The sequence below is a fragment of the Mobula hypostoma genome, chromosome 6, assembly GCF_963921235.1.
Source record: "Mobula hypostoma chromosome 6, sMobHyp1.1, whole genome shotgun sequence".
In the NCBI taxonomy this organism is placed as follows: Eukaryota; Metazoa; Chordata; class Chondrichthyes; order Myliobatiformes; family Myliobatidae; genus Mobula; species Mobula hypostoma.
Window position 1 is genome coordinate 136,230,592 of NC_086102.1, and position 17,912 is coordinate 136,248,503.

Here is a 17,912-nt window from a genome sequence, read left to right on the forward strand (position 1 = left end):
CCATTGGGGTCTGCTGGGATCATGGCTCACAACTTCAGGTATCAAGCCTCTCTCCAACTGGGATTCCTTAGAACCACATGTGGCATCAAAAGTACACATGGTCCAGCAAAGTAGTTCATTCCTCTGTTTTTCTGGCCGACGGGGTGTGCCCTGATGCAAAGCAGAGGAAAATGAGTCTAAATGTTGATTTGTATCTTTCAGATGGTTGACTCAAATTTCCAAGTAGCTAATTTCAGAGCTGCAGAACAATGTTAGGCAGTATTTGAAGAGGAAAGATAATAGAAGATTTTATTTTATCAAATATTATTATTGATGACAATATCCCGTGTTATTTTTCTGAATATTTGAAGAAACTTTTCTTTCCATCGCTGGTAAGGTTGGCTTCCTTACAACTAACTGAAGTGTGACAACACTTTGTTAATGACATCATTAGCTTTGCCTAGCATTTTGAGATGCTTCACAGAAACATTATAAAAAATTGACCAAAACAAAATTATACTTAAACAAAGACAAAAGAACTAATTTGCTTGATTTGCATACACTTTGAATGCATAGTCTTATGTGTATGAATTGTGATTGGAGGGAGAATTAAGTAGGAAACTTGAGAGCCACATTTCTAGCAAAACTCAGCAGTATAATCTCAGGAAACCTGGCTTGCTCTCCATAGGCAGCTTGCACAAACTGAAAGGTGGCTTAGGAACTGATGCTTGATTTAAGGACCATCTGAAAGCACATAAAGAATTGAAAGGAAGTTCCAAAGCTGCTGGCATTTGGTTGAAGTCATCACAGCTGGTGGTGAAATAATCAGGTGTGCACAGAGGGCCAGGGTAGGAGAAGGCAGATATCTGGGGGGCATGGGAATGCTGGGGGGAGAACTTTAAGGGTAGTGAATGTCGGAACAAGAAATAGGAGCTGGAGTAGACCATTTGTCCATTCAACCCTGCCCAACATTCATTGAGGTCTTCTGCCTGAGTGCGTATTTCCAGCACTCTCTCAATAATCCTTGATGCAAGGGAATGCCAAGGCTTTGGAGACATTTGAAAACAAGAAAGAGATTTTTGGCATGTGTACTGAGATATAATGAAAAACTTTGCTTTACATGCCATGCAACAAATCATTTCACAACACCGAGGTAGTACAAAGAGAAAACCACTCACACAATGTAGGATATAGTGTTACAGTTACAGAGAAAGTGCAGTGCAGATCAATAGTAAGGTACAAGTTCCATGATGAGGTAGATTGTGAGATCAGTTCATCTTTATCACATATAAAATGTCCATTCAATGGTCTTATAACAGCGGGATAGAAGCTACTAGTGAGCCCAGTGTGCATTTTTTTCAAGCTTTTATATCTTCTGTGCAATGATTGGGGGAAGATGAGAGAATATCCAGTGTGGGAGAGGTCTTTGATTATATTGACTGCTTTCCTGAAGCAGTGAGAGGTACGGACAGGGTCCATGGATGGAAGGCTGGCTTTCTTGATGGATAAGCTATGTCCACAACGCTCTTCAATTTGTTGAGGTCTTGGGCAGACCACCCACCATACCAATCTTGTTGCATCTGGATACAGTAGATGCTTTCTGTGGTGCCACAGGTAAAACTTTGACATTGTCAGAGTAGAGGCCAGTGTAGGACAGAGAGCCCAGGGATCATGGTGAAAGAAGGGTGACACATAACTGTGCAGTTCTTCTTCAGTGCTGCACTAGAAATTTGACTCAGATTTCCGGAGTGCAACTTGAGCTCACAACATTCCAACCCAGTGGCAGGAATACTGAAATAAAATGGGTAATACACAATTAAGCCAAAAATTATCTGATGTCAGATTGGTCTAATACTACCAGTATTTGGGTGCAGAAAGTCTGATTAGGAGTTAGAATGGTTTTGTGTGTGGAAAGTCATGCCTAATGAACCTTATACAACTCTTTGAAGATGAAACCAAAAAGGTAGACGAGGGTAGAACAGTGGATGTTGTCTATTTGGAGATTAGCAAGGCCTTTGAAAAGGTCCTGCGTGCTAGGCTGGTCTGGAAGGTTGGCTCCCATGGAATTCAGAAAGTGCCAGTTAAGCTGATTCAAACAACAGGAATTCTGCAGATGCTGGAAATTCAAGCAACACACATCAAAGTTGCTGGTGAACGCAGCAGGCCAAGCAGCATCTATAGGAAGAGGCGCAGTCGACGTTTCAGGCCGAGACCCTTCGTCAGGACTAACTGAAAGAAGAGTGAGTAAGGGATTTGAAAGCTGGAGGGGGAGGGGGAGATGCAAAATGATAGGAGAAGACAGGAGGGGGAGGGATAGAGCCGAGAGCTGGACAGGTGATAGGCAAAAGGGGATACGAGAGGATCATGGGACAGGAGGTCCGGGAAGAAAGACGGGGGGGGGGTGACCCAGAGGATGGGCAAGAGGTATATTCAGAGGGACAAAGGGAGAAAAAGGAGAGAGAGAGAAAGAATGTGTGCATAAAAATGAGTAACAGATGGGGTACGAGGGGGAGGTGGGGCCTAGCGGAAGTTAGAGAAGTCAATGTTCATGCCATCAGGTTGGAGGCTACCCAGACGGAATATAAGGTGTTGTTCCTCCAACCTGAGTGTGGCTTCATCTTTACAGTAGAGGAGGCCATGGATAGACATGTCAGAATGGGAATGGGATGTGGAATTAAAATGTGTGGCCACTGGGAGATCCTGCTTTCTCTGGCGGACAGAGCGTAGATGTTCAGCAAAGCGGTCTCCCAGTCTGCGTCGGGTCTCACCAATATATAAAAGGCCACATCGGGAGCACCGGACGCAGTATATCACCCCAGTCGACTCACAGGTGAAGTGATGCCTCACCTGGAAGGACTGTTTGGGGCCCTGAATGGTGGTAAGGGAGGAAGTGTAAGGGCATGTGTAGCACTTGTTCCGCTTACACGGATAAGTACCAGGAGGGAGATCAGTGGGGAGGGATGGGGGGGACGAATGGACAAGGGAGTTGTGTAGGGAGCGATCCCTGCGGAATGCAGAGAGAGGTGGGGAGGGAAAGATGTGCTTAGTGGTGGGATCCCGTTGGAGGTGGCGGAAGTTACGGAGAATAATATGTTGGACCCGGAGGCTGGTGGGCTTTATTAACTTTGCCTCCAACTTTCACCCTGCCCTCAAGTTTACCTGGTCCATTTCCGACACCTCCCTCCCCTTTCTAGATCTTTCTGTCTCTGTCTCAGGAGACAGCTTATCCACTGACGTCTACTATAAGCCTACTGACTCTCACAGCTATCTGGACTATTCCTCTTCTCACCCTGTCTCTTGCAAAAACGCCATCCCCTTCTCGCAATTCCTCCGTCTCCGCCGCATCTGCTCTCAGGATGAGGCTTTTCATTCTAGGACGAGGGAGATGTCTTCATTTTTTAAAGAAAGGGGCTTCCCTTCCTCCACTATCAACTCTGCTCTTAAACGCATCTCCCCCATTTCACGTACATCTGCTCTCACTCCATCCTCCCACCACCCCACTAGGAATAGGGTTCCCCTGGTCCTCACCTACCACCCCACCAGCCTCCGGGTCCAACATATTATTCTCCGTAACTTCCGCCACCTCCAACGGGATCCCACCACTAAGCACATCTTTCCCTCCCCACCTCTCTCTGCATTCCGCAGGGATCGCTCCCTACACAACTCCCTTGTCCATTCGTCCCCCCCATCCCTCCCCACTGATCTCCCTCCTGGCACTTATCCGTGTAAGTGGAACAAGTGCTACACATGCCCTTACACTTCCTCCCTTACCACCATTCAGGGCCCCAAACAGTCCTTCCAGGTGAGGCATCACTTCACCTGTGAGTCGACTGGGGTGATATACTGCGTCCGGTGCTCCCGATGTGGCCTTTTATATATTGGTGAGACCCGACGCAGACTGGGAGACCGCTTTGCTGAACATCTACGCTCTGTCCGCCAGAGAAAGCAGGATCTCCCAGTGGCCACACATTTTAATTCCACATCCCATTCCCATTCTGACATGTCTATCCACGGCCTCCTCTACTGTAAAGATGAAGCCACACTCAGGTTGGAGGAACAACACCTTATATTCCGTCTGGGTAGCCTCCAACCTGATGGCATGAACATTGACTTCTCTAACTTCCGCTAGGCCCCACCTCCCCCTCGTACCCCATCTGTTACTCATTTTTATGCACACATTCTTTCTCTCCCTCTCCTTTTTCTCCCTCTGTCCCTCTGAATATACCTCTTGCCCATCCTCTGGGTCACCCCCCCCTCCCGTCTTTCTTCCCGGACCTCCTGTCCCATGATCCTCTCGTATCCCCTTTTGCCTATCACCTGTCCAGCTCTCGGCTCTATCCCTCCCCCTCCTGTCTTCTCCTATCATTTTGCATCTCCCCCTCCCCCTCCAGCTTTCAAATCCCTTACTCACTCTTCCTTCAGTTAGTCCTGACAAAGGGTCTCGGCCTGAAACGTCGACTGCGCCTCTTCCTATAGATGCTGCTTGGCCTGCTGCGTTCACCAGCAACTTTGATGTGTGTAAGCTGATTCAAAATTGACTCGAAGGTAGGTAGCAAAAGTGGTGGGTGAAGGTTGTCACTGGGAATGAAGGCCAGTGACTAGCATCGTACTACAGGAGCTGGCGCTGGGAACCTTGTTATTCATTATGTGAAAACACGGTTAGGAGGTGATGTTGGCAGTGGAAAAAGTTATTGATTGCAGGGGAATCTTGATAAGCTAGGAAAATAGACCAAAGAGTAAAAAATGGATATCAATATAGGTAAGTGTGAGATAATACATTTTGTAAAGTTTAACCTGTGCAGGACTTGTACTTTGAATGGTAGGGAACAAGGGAGTATAATGGAATAAAGAGACCAAGGGGTACAAATGCATAGTTCATTGAATGTGGTATCACAGGTAGATATGGTGGTGAAAAGAGTGTTTAACATGTTTGCTTTCATTAGTCAGGGCACTGAGTATAGGGGATGGGACATCATGCTGCAGTTGTGCAAGTCATTAGTGAGGCCACACTTGGAGTACTGTGATAGGTTTGACACCTTGTTAATAAGAAAGGCATGGTTAAACTGAAAAGAGTGCAGAAAATAATTATGAGGATGTTGCCAGGACTAGAGGGCCTGAGTTGTAGGGAGAGATTGGCCAGGCCTGTCAAGAAATATGGAGGAGGCTTGACCCAAAATCTGAGCAGTGGAGATGATTTTACAGTGAGTGATCTCTTTAATAATCAACTGCAAAATAATAAGCCACGAGGAGCAACAAAGCAAGAGAGAGTGGATGCTTAACACTACAAGGTAACTGAAGGCTAGGAGCAGCTGGTTGAGGCGGACTGGTTCAATGGATGGACAAAGCCCTGTTGATCAGAGCTGGGTTTAATTTGGCTGCAGATGATAAATTGGAAGTGAGTGGCAGGTTGAGACAGGTATGAAAATATCATTTAAGAATTAGTTGGATGGGTACATGGAAGCCCAGGGCTTAGAGGGATGTGGGCATCATGGTCAGCAGAGACTGATTGGGCTGAAGGAATAAACCTTCAATTTTAAGAGCACTTTGGATTTGGTTTGAGATCCATAAATCTCATCCCAGTTTATTGGCTCAGGTTATTTTAATACCTATGCAAGCATGGCAGATTGTCTTGCCTTGATGTGCTTTCTTCTATATCAGGAAAATCGTCACACACTGCTAGAGATTTAGTGATGTGTGCTCAGTACCAACTATACAGAACATAGAAGAGCATGGCATAGGAAAAAACCCTTCAACTTGCTATGTAGTTGACAATCCTTTTCAAATTGAGGAAAACCAGTGCACCAAAGCTTCCTGCTGCTAAGAATATCCTATCTGTAGTGAAATGTTAACTGATAACGACACATTCCTGTTTAAATTCATAGCAAAATGTAATGCGGGCAATCCCACTTTAAATAGACCAGTCCAGTTCACCTTCAGGTAAAACATCTTTTTTGATGAATGCTGCTCTTTAAAACAAAGACTGCTCCATTTGCTTAAACTTTAAAGGGCTGTGCAGACTTTTTTAGTCATAGAAATCATCAATCTCAGACTATGATAGCACTAACAGTCGTGTTTTATATGGCATTCTAGGGTCACAAAATGCATCAGCAACAGGGAACATGTGTATAGGTCTGGTTGATATTAAACATTCCAAGTATAAAGAGTGTGTGGGAGATTACTGATGTCATCTAGGTAATACAAAGCTGCCACGGTTGCACAAGTATTAAAATTACTGACACTAATTAATGACTATGCATGTTGCTGTGTGTTGAAGTACATTTTGGCAGAATAGCAACAAATGGAGATTGGGTCTCTGAAAATTCTCCCTCCGTTTCAAATAAACTAGCACTGCATTGAACCAGTTATAATTTGTAGCCTGTTTTTTTCTCCCAGTTTTGTTGTGGGACTAGTAGTGGTTAACTAATTAGCTAATGTCTGTAATTCCCACTGCATTTGAAAAATGCATGTTTTTCCTGGAGCTGAGGGAACTAAGGTTTAGGGCACTGCTCAACTGATCAAGCAAGGCTGCATTCCCAATGCCATTTAAGAAACAGTGGAGTTCTAAGTAGGCTCTGTTTTATGCCACCTCAGTCCTCTCATTGGACCAACTTCAATCATTCAACCAGCTTCTTTTTTGTAAGTTTCTGTCCATATTCGGTCTTCTTTAAATTCTGTGTTTATTTTACCAATCCTGGCTGCTTTAAATAGACTAGACCAGTCTATTGTTTAACTTTGGGAACTATGCCTTAAGCTGTCAAGGTTCTAAGCTCTGGAATTCCCTCATTAAACCCCTCAGATTCTTTCTCTTCCTTTAAACCTACGACCAACCTTTTGACTGTAACGATTTTTACCTAGTGTAAGACATGTTAGTATTCACTCCTACAAAGTGCCTTGGGTCATTTTACTTTATTTAAAGTTACTGTATAACTACAATGCTTGTTGGTGATCCAATATATTTCCTTCAGAATCTGTGTCAAAGTAGTTCTGTGTGCAGCATAAAATTCACATTAAAATCACTTTATGGCACAGTGACACTTCAAGGGGAACTGGAGTGGGCAAGGCATGTGGAGCTACAAACAGCCTGCTGGAAGAATTCAAAGGGCCAAGCAGCATTTGTGAGGGGGAAAAGAACGACCAGCTTTTCAGTCTGAAACCCTGCCTCAGGACCCGGCTGGGCTTGATAACATAACTTGTCTGGAATCTGAAAATTTTATTTCCAGGCCAGAAAGTCATAGTTAAGGTCAGAGGTGGCAGACAACATATAAATCCAAAATGCCAGAGATATGCACAGCAGCAAACCTACGTCAGTTTTAAAAATGTGAAGTTAAAAATTAGGTGTGCACGTATTTCTTTAACCATTGTTTTTCCTTTGTTCTCTCCAAAGCATTGCAGTGTTTTAGCAGTCAACTTCAGTTGAAACCAGCCAGCATCTTCACCAAAGGCTCATTTTTCATGAAGTAGTTCTGGTAATGACAGTCATGAATCTATTACATTCACTATATCTGACAAGCAAATCCTATTAGGTTCAGCGTGGAATATGGAATTAAGTTATTCTAATTTTACGCATTTCTATATTTCCTTAAGAAACTGAAGGAAACCATTTGGCCATCAAGTTTACACCTGCTGATTGAACAACTTTCTTCCACTCAGGTAACCTCTGACCTATTTCCTCCAAATTCCTCCCGGGTTCTGCCACCCACTTCCCCATATCCACATAGTCACATTAGGGGCAGTTTATAGTCACCAGCTAACCAATCAACCCACGTGTATTTGAGATGTCAGATGTTGGAGGCCACACGGTAGCATAATGTTTAACGTGGTGTCACTACTTCAGTGCTTCAACCTGTCTGTATGGAGTCTGTATGTTCTCCCCATGGTTTCCTCCTGGCACTCTGGTCTCCTCTCACATTCCAAAGATGTTTGAATTAGTGGATTAATTGGTCACTTGGCTGTAATTGGGCTTTGCGGGCTCATTGGGCTGGAAGGGCCTTTGAGTATGCTGCATCTTTAATTAAGAAATAAAAACAAAAGAAACTGGAGCGCCTGGGGAAAAACAACATGGTCAGAGAGAGCATGCAAACTCCACACAGACAGCACTGGAGATCAGGAATGAAGCCAGCTTGTTGGAGTTGCAAGGTAGCGGCTCTATCAACAGCACCATTGTACCACTCAACTATTCACTAAATATTTATATCTCCCTTACTTTCTAAATTCTTTGGTAAATTTTGTCCAATGGTACAAGGACTAATTGTGAACTGAAATTTATAGTATTATTTTAATTTTTAATAACTTTTTTTAACACAAAATTATTTTTTTTCAAAATTCAAAGAAATACATAAATGTTCTATTTTCTTATCAAAGTATGCACCACCTCTGCTACAAAATTGACCTTACTCCTCCAGATGCCCTTCATAGACTTCAAATGCTGTAAATATTTCACCACTGCAATGAGTCTAGTGAGGTAATACTAGATATACCTAGAGTCTCAGATCCTCATGCTTAGGCATCTATACTGGTTTCCAGTGAAGCATAGACACTCATTTATGCTTTTGGATTCCACACGACCTTACCACCACTACTTTTTATAAGTTTCATATAGTGTCTCCCAAAATATCTGAGGTCCTGCAGTTGGAATTTCTGTAACTTGCCCATTTTAATCATTGTGCAATCAGCTGTCAAATATGCACATTCTGAAATTCCTTCACTAAAATTAACTATCTCCCCTCCCTTTTTAAAGACATTTTTTCAGAACTTACTCAATTGTGCATATAATCCAAGGTGCTATATTAGTGCCATACAAGTCAACTGTCTGCACACTGGGTGAGTTTTCTGAAGAAGAGTGACGAAGACAATATTTATTCTTCAACTGAAGACACTGAACTAGATTATCTTGTCAGTTACATCACAGCTGGTTTGTGGAATCTTGCTATGCACAAGCTGGCTGCGTATTTCACACACAAAATGCTGGAGGAGCTCAGCAGGCCAGGCAGCATCTATGGAAAACAGTACAGTCAATGTTTTGGGCGAAGACCCATCAGCAGGACTGGGAAAAAGAAGATGTGGAGCAGATTTAAAAGGTGGGGGGGAGGGGAGAGGAAAACACAAGATGATAGGTGAAACTGGGAGGGGGTTAGGTGAAGTAAAGACCTGGGAAGTTGATTGGTGAAAGACATACAGGGCTGGAGAAGGGGGAATCTAATAGGACAGGACAGAAGGCCATGGAGGAAAAAATAGGGGGGAGAAGCACCAGAGAGAGACACAATGGGCAGGCAAGGAGATAAGCTGAGAGAGGGAAAAGGGGATGGGGAATGGTGAAGGGGCGGTGGTGGGTATTACCAGAAGTTCGAAAAATCGATGTTCATCCCATCAGGTTGGAGGCTACCCAGATGGAATATAAGGTTTTGTTCCTCCAACCTGAGTGTGGCCTCATCGTGACAGTAGATGAGGGTAGAATCTAATCCTATTGGATCCCCCCTTCTCCAGTCCTGTATCTCTTTCACCAATCAATTTCCCAGTTCTTTACTTCACCCCTCCTCCTCCTGGTTTCACCTATCACCTTGTATTTCCCCTCCCCTCCCCCCACCTTTTAAACCTACTCTTCATCTTTTTTTCCTCTGGTTGTGCAGAAAGGTCTAGGCCCAATACGCTGACTGTACTCTTTTCCATAGATGCTGCCTGGCCTGCTGAGTTCTTCCAGCATTTTGCGTGTGTGGCTCGGATTTCCATCATCTGCAGATTCTCTCTTGTTTGTGATTGGCTGCATGTTTGTTTACTTTACAAGAGTGACTGTATTTCAGAAGTAATTTATTGGCTGTAAAGTGCTCTGGCAGCGATAGGTGCTATATCAATGCAAGTTAATTCTTATCTATATTTCTGTTCTACTCATGGATATTTCTGAATAGGAATGGTGACTTGGAGCTGGGAGACTGCTTGGTTCTCTTCAGGAGCAGCTAGGCTTACTATCGTTCCTAACACTCCTCACCTCCTCTCTCCTCTTACTGCTATCCACTAACTCACCCAGGCCAAGGGGCTGAAATGTGACTTCTTTTGTTTATCATCATCAGGAGGCTCATTTTACTAATGTAATGAGCAGCTGAATTCATTCTGAAAGAATCACAGAATGCCCACTGGAATACAGGACATAAATTATTGTTTCGTGTGACCTAAGTGGAAAAATTCCAGAATGCTATAAACTATTGAGAATGTCTCAATGCTTTTCCAGTTACTGTTAGCTGTAAAATCAGTAACAACAGGATGCAGGAGAACAATTTGATCTGTGGCTTTGAATGCAGCTTCTGTGTGCTGTTTGTGTTCATTTTGAGCTGCCCTTTCTTACCAAATGTAATAGATTAACATCACAGAGTAAACACTCAGCAAATGATTGAGTGAATTGTTCACCAAACAGTTGACAAAGTCTGTCACTGTTAAGTCTTTCTTCCTTGCTGCCGGTTTTCCGTGTCCTACCTGTATCACGTGGGTCAATTGGAAATGGGTTAAAGCCCAGGAAGGTCTTACTTCTTCTGCCCTCAGAGCCGTGGGTTGTTGGGGAGGGAATTGGGGCTCTCAGGAATTTCACTTATTCAGACTCTCATTCCAGAGGTATAATTGAAACCCTTTCATGTATCAACACACTACAGAAATCAAAGCAGCCCGACTCAGTTGTGGTTCTGGACTAGGACGAGTTTGCTTAGCTTCCACTCTTCAGTGATCTCTAGAACAAGGTGCTTATGGAGGACAACCAAAGTTACAATTTGGTCTGGACATACATCCCATTGAATGCAGAATAGTACAGGAACAAGCACTTCAGCCCACAATGTCTACACCAAACATAATGTCAAACTGAATGAATGTTCTTCTGGCTGTACATGATCCATATTCCTCAATTCCCTGCATGCCTATGTGTCTACTAGTAGCCTCATGAACACCACTAAACTCTCTGCTTCCAGCACTCCTCCCAGCATCCACCATTCATTGTGTATTAAACTTATCCTGCACATTTGTTTTAAACATTCCTCCTCTCACCTTAAATGCATGTCATTGACATTTGTACTCTGGGTAAAAGATTCTGCTAGTCTACCCTTCCAATGCCTCTCATAAGCTTATAAATTGTCAGGTTGTCTCCTGAGTGTCACAAGAAAGCAGCATCCATCATCAAGGACCCCACCATCCAGGACACATTCTCTTCTCACCGCTTCCATTGAGAGTTTCAGGACTCACAGCACCAGTTTCAGGAACAGTTATTACCCCTCAACCGTCAGGCTCTTGAATCAGTGGGGATAATTTCACTTGCCCCATCACTGAACTCTTCCCACAACCTACGGACTTATATTTAAGGACTCTTCATTTCATGTTCTCGATATTCACGTTATTGTTTATTTATTTATTATTACTTTTTAAAATATATATTTACACTGCTTGTTGTCTGTTGCAGATTGATTGTTTGTCTATCCTGTCTTTCATTGATTCAATTGCATTTCTTGTATTTAATATGAATACTGGTAAGGAAACGAATCTCAGAGTTGTTTATGGTGACATATATGTACTTTGATTGCAAATTTACTTTGAGCATTGAACTTTTAAGCATGCCATGTGCCTTCCTTGCCACCATATCTCCTTGTGTGGCCACTTTCAGGACGCCAATGGTTTAGACACCAAGGTCCCTCTGTACATTAATGCTGCTAAGGGCCCTGCCATTAATTTTACACTTTCCTCTCTATTAGTCCTCTTAAAGTGCAGCAGCTCGCACTTGTTTGGGTTAAGCACCATCTGTCATTTCTTTGCGCATATCTGCAACTGACATATGAAGTGAACTCTTGCACTATTTGCACCAAATTGGTGGTGTAAAAAAATCCAGGAAATAATTTAATATTGTAAAATGGGGTAGAACTCAGGAGAACCATATATTGGGAATTGAACCCAGAAGTATTTTGTTCCTGCAGTGGAATATACAGCACCGTGCAAAAGTCTTACGCACATATATATAGTAGTTAGTGTGCCTAAGACTTTTGCACAATACTGTATCTACTAAATGTTAACCAATATCAGCAACTCTCAGATATTGCTGTTTCGAGGGCAAATAAAGAGTGGATGAAGATGGATGTCTTTCCACTATGTGCTTCAAATCAAATAAAAATTAACACACACAGGAAATGACATAAAAATAGCTTAGAGTATTGTGTATAAGTCTTAGCAATATATATGTGCTCAGACTTTTGTACAGGTAGGCATTTCTACATTTCTGTAGCCCCCTAAACCAAGCCATCAGTACTTATCTTAAACACAAGAGATTCTGCAGATACTGAAACTCTAGAGGAATGCACACAAAGTACTGGAGATATTCAGCAGGTCAGGCAGTACCTATGGAGAGGAATAAATTGTTGATGTTTCAGCCTGAGACCCTTCATAAGGATTAATTTATCTTAATCCTACAACGAAACTCCAATTTTATCATACCCTGCTCCAAAACCAATTTCTAATACCTAATCTTAATACTAACACAAGCCACAATTCTTCATTTTAACACAAATCTGAATCCCAACACTGAAACCCGATTGTAAGTCAAATATAACCCCAGTGTGTAATTCAGCCCTAATCTTAACCATTCATCCTCACTCCAAATCCATGTCACAAAACCTAATCTTAATTTAAACCCTAAACCCAACTGCAAATCTGACTTTAATCCAACCCCAACCTGCAACTTTGTTATAATCCAAGCTGTTGTGTATGTGGTCTGGTTGCACAACAATGCCATTAATAAAAATGCTGGAGATGGGAGCTAAGGTTCATGGTTCTTTACCGGCAGAAGCCAAACTCGGCACACACGTACAGATCTATACGCGCCTAATAGTGCATGCTCAATACGTGCCTAATACTACATGCAACGACGTGTTACTAAAACATAAAGTAGTCCCTTATTATAATGTAGACCAGACAACCCCAATAGGTGGACCACAGGACAGGTCCGGACCGCGAGAACCAAATGTCTGGACCACGCCGACCCATTGGCAGTTATGTGAACGCACCTGTCATGACGTGTAAATAATGTGCGCGCTGCTCTAATTTATTTTAATCTCATCCCACACCGTACACTTGACCTACGCCTCCATAGAGCACGCGATGCCAAGTTGATTAAAACGTGTGCAATTGATATGGTTGGCGAAGTTTTAAGTCATGATGAGAAAACCAAGAAAACGGTTGTGGAGATATTAAAGACGGTGCCATTGTCGGCTAACACAGCAAGAAGAAGAGTAGAAGTTTTAGCAGAGGAGTGTTTTTCCAATCTACTCACCAGTTTGGAGAAAGCAGAAGCCATACTGCTGCCGGACGATGCTGAAGATGTTCTACAAGTCTGTGGTGGCTGATGCTATCATGTTTGCTGTTGTGTGCTGGGGCAGCAGGCTGAGGGTAGCAGACACCAGCAGAATCAACAAACTCATTCGTAAGGCCAGTGATGTTGTGGGGATGGAACTGGACTCTCTCATGATGATGTCTGAAAAGAGGATGCTGTCCAAGTTGCATGCCATCTTGGACAATGTCTCCCATCCACTACATAATGTACTGGGTGGGCACAGGAGTACATTCAGCCAGAGACTCATTCCACCGAGATGCAACACAGAGCGTCATAGGAAGTCATTCCTGCCTGTGGCCATCAAACTTTACAACTCCTCCCTAGGAGGGTCAGTCAGCCTGAGCCAATAGGTTGGTCCTGGACTTATTTCCTGGCATAATTTACATATTACTATTTAACTACTTATGGTTTTATTACTATTTATTATTTATGGTGCAACTGTAACGAAAACCAGTTTCCCCCGGGATCAATAAAGTATGACTATGACTATGACTGTATCACTAGCCATAGACTAGTGATATGTGACCGAACTGATATGGAAGAGTTATCTGTGTTCGCAAGATTTTTTGATGGGAAGACGTTTCCGGAAGAGCTACTTTGTTTGCTTCCTCTGCCTGGGTGCAAAACTGGGGAAATAATTTTTAACAAATTGACACAGTTCTTTGAGAGGAATGGCTTGGTTGTGAGCAAAATTGTGATCCTTGTCGCTGATGGGGCTCCGTCGATGGTGGGACAGCACAAAGGCTTGGTAAGCAGGTTTGCCGCTGTTAACCCAGCACTCTTGGCATTTCATTGCATTGTTCACAAATCAATGTTGTGCACTAAACTGTGTGGGGAAATGAAAGAGGCGATGGATACGGTGACGAGACTGGTAAATTTCGTTTGTGAGAGTTCTAGTCTGCAACATCGCCTTTTCAGAGCATTGCTGGAGGAAATGTCAGTGGAATACAAAGATCTTTTGCTGCATAATGATGTTCGCTGGCTGAGCAAAGGCCATGTGTTGGAGAGGGTATGTGACCTGCGCGATGAGCTTGTGTCATTTTTATCCAGCCTGCAGATTCAAAAAGCCCAAGGATTTAAGAGGTTTTTAAGTGACAACGAGGTGATGGCACATGTTCTTTTTTGTGTGACATCATGCCTCATCTAACTCAACTTAATCTGCAATTACAAGGCAACAACCATGCTGTTGCGGCCATGTACAAGGCGAATGAAGCTTTCTGGTCAAAGCTGAACCTTTTGGAGAGAGACATTCACGGGAGAAAGTTGCACTTTTCACGTCTGCGGGAACATTGCAAGAAGAACGAAATGCAGGAGGATCCAGTGATGAAGGATTTCCTGACGAACCTGGCAGAAAACTTCAGGGAATGATTTGAAAGCTCCCCTAAACTCTCAGGTGGCATCCTCCTCTTCCTGAGACAGCCATTCTCTGTTTCAGCTGACGGCTGGTGGACTGCAGAGGCCAAAAGGCTGGTGCCTTCCATAGATGAGGCAACTCTTCAGATGGAGGTCTTGGAAATGGGAACATCTGATTTGCTCAAAGCACAACACAAGGATGTTGAGGTGAGTGACTTTTGGATCAATGTGGTTCCCCAAGCTCAATTTAAAAACACGAGAGCTATTGCAGTGCTCCTACTCACACTGTTCCCCTCCACGTACATATGAGAGTCATCATTTTCTTCAATGAACTCTATCAAGAACCAGGACAGAAACAGACTCTCCAATGGACAAATTGGCCAGTGCCTCAGGATTGCCACAACAGAATACAGGCCCGACATCAGAAAGATTGCTTCATCCCATCGCTGTCACTTCTCTTACTGATTGGTGAGTGAATCAATTTATTTTTGTCCATTTGTCAATCTTATTGTAGTATAATAATATTACAACAATAGTACTGATAATTTCATTTATAGCTACACTTCATACTTCAAATGCTACATAACTTAATTAAAAAGAACAAATAGATTAAATGAGAGAACAGAACCAGTGGAAAAGGCAGTATTACAAAAACTCTTTGTGTAAAAGAGAAGTGTTCTTTGTGTGGAAGAGAAGTGGTGAAGACTACCACGTTTACTCTGTGTATGTGTGTGTGTGTGTGTGTGAGTGTGTGTGTGTGTGTGTGCACATGTATTTTAAGTCCCAGTTGAGTTCTCAATGTGACAGCTGACAGTTGTGATAGCTAGAGTCATAATTAAATGGTTGGTTTTGGACTTATTTTGTTTCAAGAGTGCATTTTTTTTCTTATGTGACCCACAACACAGGCTTTGAGAATCCCAGGCCTAAATTATTACTACTACCACTACTACCACTACTACTACTACTGCTAATAATAATAATAATAATAATAATAATAATGATAATAGCAGCAATAACAACATCTGCCCATAAAACAACTTACTGGTGCAATGAAAAAAAAACCTGGATGTTTTGGCCCTTGGCTTGGCATGCTTGACATAATTTGGCCCTTGTGGAAAACTAATTGGGGGAACCCTGATGTTGGCTATATGGTACACTCCTCCCCTTTTATTTGAATAGTGTATCAACTGTTTTTTTAACTGGGGCATTATGCTAAACAAATATGTTTACCCTTAACATACAAATGCCTACCATTTGTTTACTTAGTAACTTAATAATATCAAACTATAACAAAGTAACATAATAATATCAAATTATAACAAGCCATTTTTTAACTTTTGGTCTAAGATCCATTTATAACTCAAGTCTCTGGGGAGGAGGGGGAGAAGGGTCTTCTCTAGATTGTCCGGCACTGAAGCAAATAGGTCTTCACTCTATTGTTTGGGATAAACTGAACAATCCACAAATTGGCAGGTTCCAGCCATAAAGAGTAGTCACCTCCATCTTGCAAAGATGAAGAAAGCAAAGTGAAATCCGTGAAAAAGTGAATGTTATTCTTAAAAGATATGTACAATCATCAAAACTAAGATGGCCTTGTAAAGTGTCTTCAAATAGTGTGTTCTTCAGTCTGTCAATAAACTTGTTTGTTTTAATACAGATTTCCATATAAAAGTCATGAACAGTTGACCTCTGAGCATAGGGAGTTAAGAATATGTGCGCCTCCAACTTGCTAAGAGTTCTAGCCAGCAGTTCTCCTCCGTATAATGAAGACTCATCTGTGCAGCTGTCCTAGGGATATATACGCATCTTTGTACTATCACTTGTCTTCCTTACCCATATCTCATTTGTTCCAACTGAGCTAATTACACAGCCAATCTTCGTATTCTCCTTAGATTCCAAATAGCTAGCCTGACCTTTATGATACCATCTCTTATCGTAATATAACTTTCCACCTTTTATTTGTGCTTCATATCTTTGTGCTGGTGATTCAGCAGGAGTGCCGGGAAGATGCTCAGGAGAAGACGGAGATGCTGGTCTTTTCGGAGATTTAAGCTTATTGAGAGTTTGCAGATCTTCCATTGTCTGTTCCTCTGTTAACAAGTAATTTAACTGCACAGGTGCAGGTTTTTGTCTTTTGTCTGTAAATGGAACAGGGTCTCCTCCTTAGTTTTCTAGTCATTATTGGCTTTACCTCCATAGAATCTCTTGTGAGTTCCATTGTTAGCCTCTCATTCTCAATCATCTTTTTCTTTTCTACTAACTCAATCTTTTTATCTTCAAATTCCTTCACTGCTGCTTTCTTCTCTTTAATATAATTCCTTTCCACTTGTTCTGTCTCCAGTTGCAGAAAAAGCTCTGCATTTTGTATTTTTTCCTTGCATTGTTGATCTAGTTTCTTCACCCTTTTCTGATACTCCTGCAAAGTGCCTTCCTGTAACTGTTGTAGCTGTCTTTTGAGAGATGTCAATTTCTCCTGGTACATCTGCTCTTTTACTTCCAGGTAGTCTTCATCATCCTGCTTATTGGGGATACTGCGTTTGTCCTCATTGTTGACACTGTCTAGCTCCTCCTCGTCTTTGTAATATTTGACAATGGGTGAGAGGAGAGCTGAAGACATCTTCCCCACTGAGCTTCCCTTCTTTGTTGACATGTCTAGTGCCTTGATGGGATGCCAATCAAACTGCATTTTCCTGAACCATTCACGTCCCAGCAACAGTGGTCCTCCATTTTTCCATACATAGAGGTTCAGCTGCTGTGTTTTGTCTCTGTAGGTCACTGTCACTTTAATTTTACCTTTGGGATACACTTTCTGTCCTGTGTAAGTCTTTAGTAGTAGTTTAGTTCATTTCAGAGGTATGTGAGAAAACAGTCATTTGTAGTCGTGTACAGAGATCACTGTTAAAGCTGAGCCTGTGTCCAACTCCATTTTCAGTCTCACGCCTGCCACTTGTGGAATGGTCCTTACTACTCTTCGATCATCTGTCTCTTTTATGCTGTGAAGTTGCAGACAAGACAATTCACTTTCATCTGAGTCGTTTTCATCAGAACTGCTTTCTTCCATTTTGTGTACATTGTTGTGTTTTCCTTTCTGGGGTTTCTTGTTTCTCTGTATTTTGTCCTTTTTCTGCTGTTTACTAGCTTTGCATACTCTGCCAGTGTGGCCCTGTTTGCCATAGTTTCTGCATTCTTTGTCTTTAAACAAACAGTCACCCAGGTCATGTGACCTGTTCCC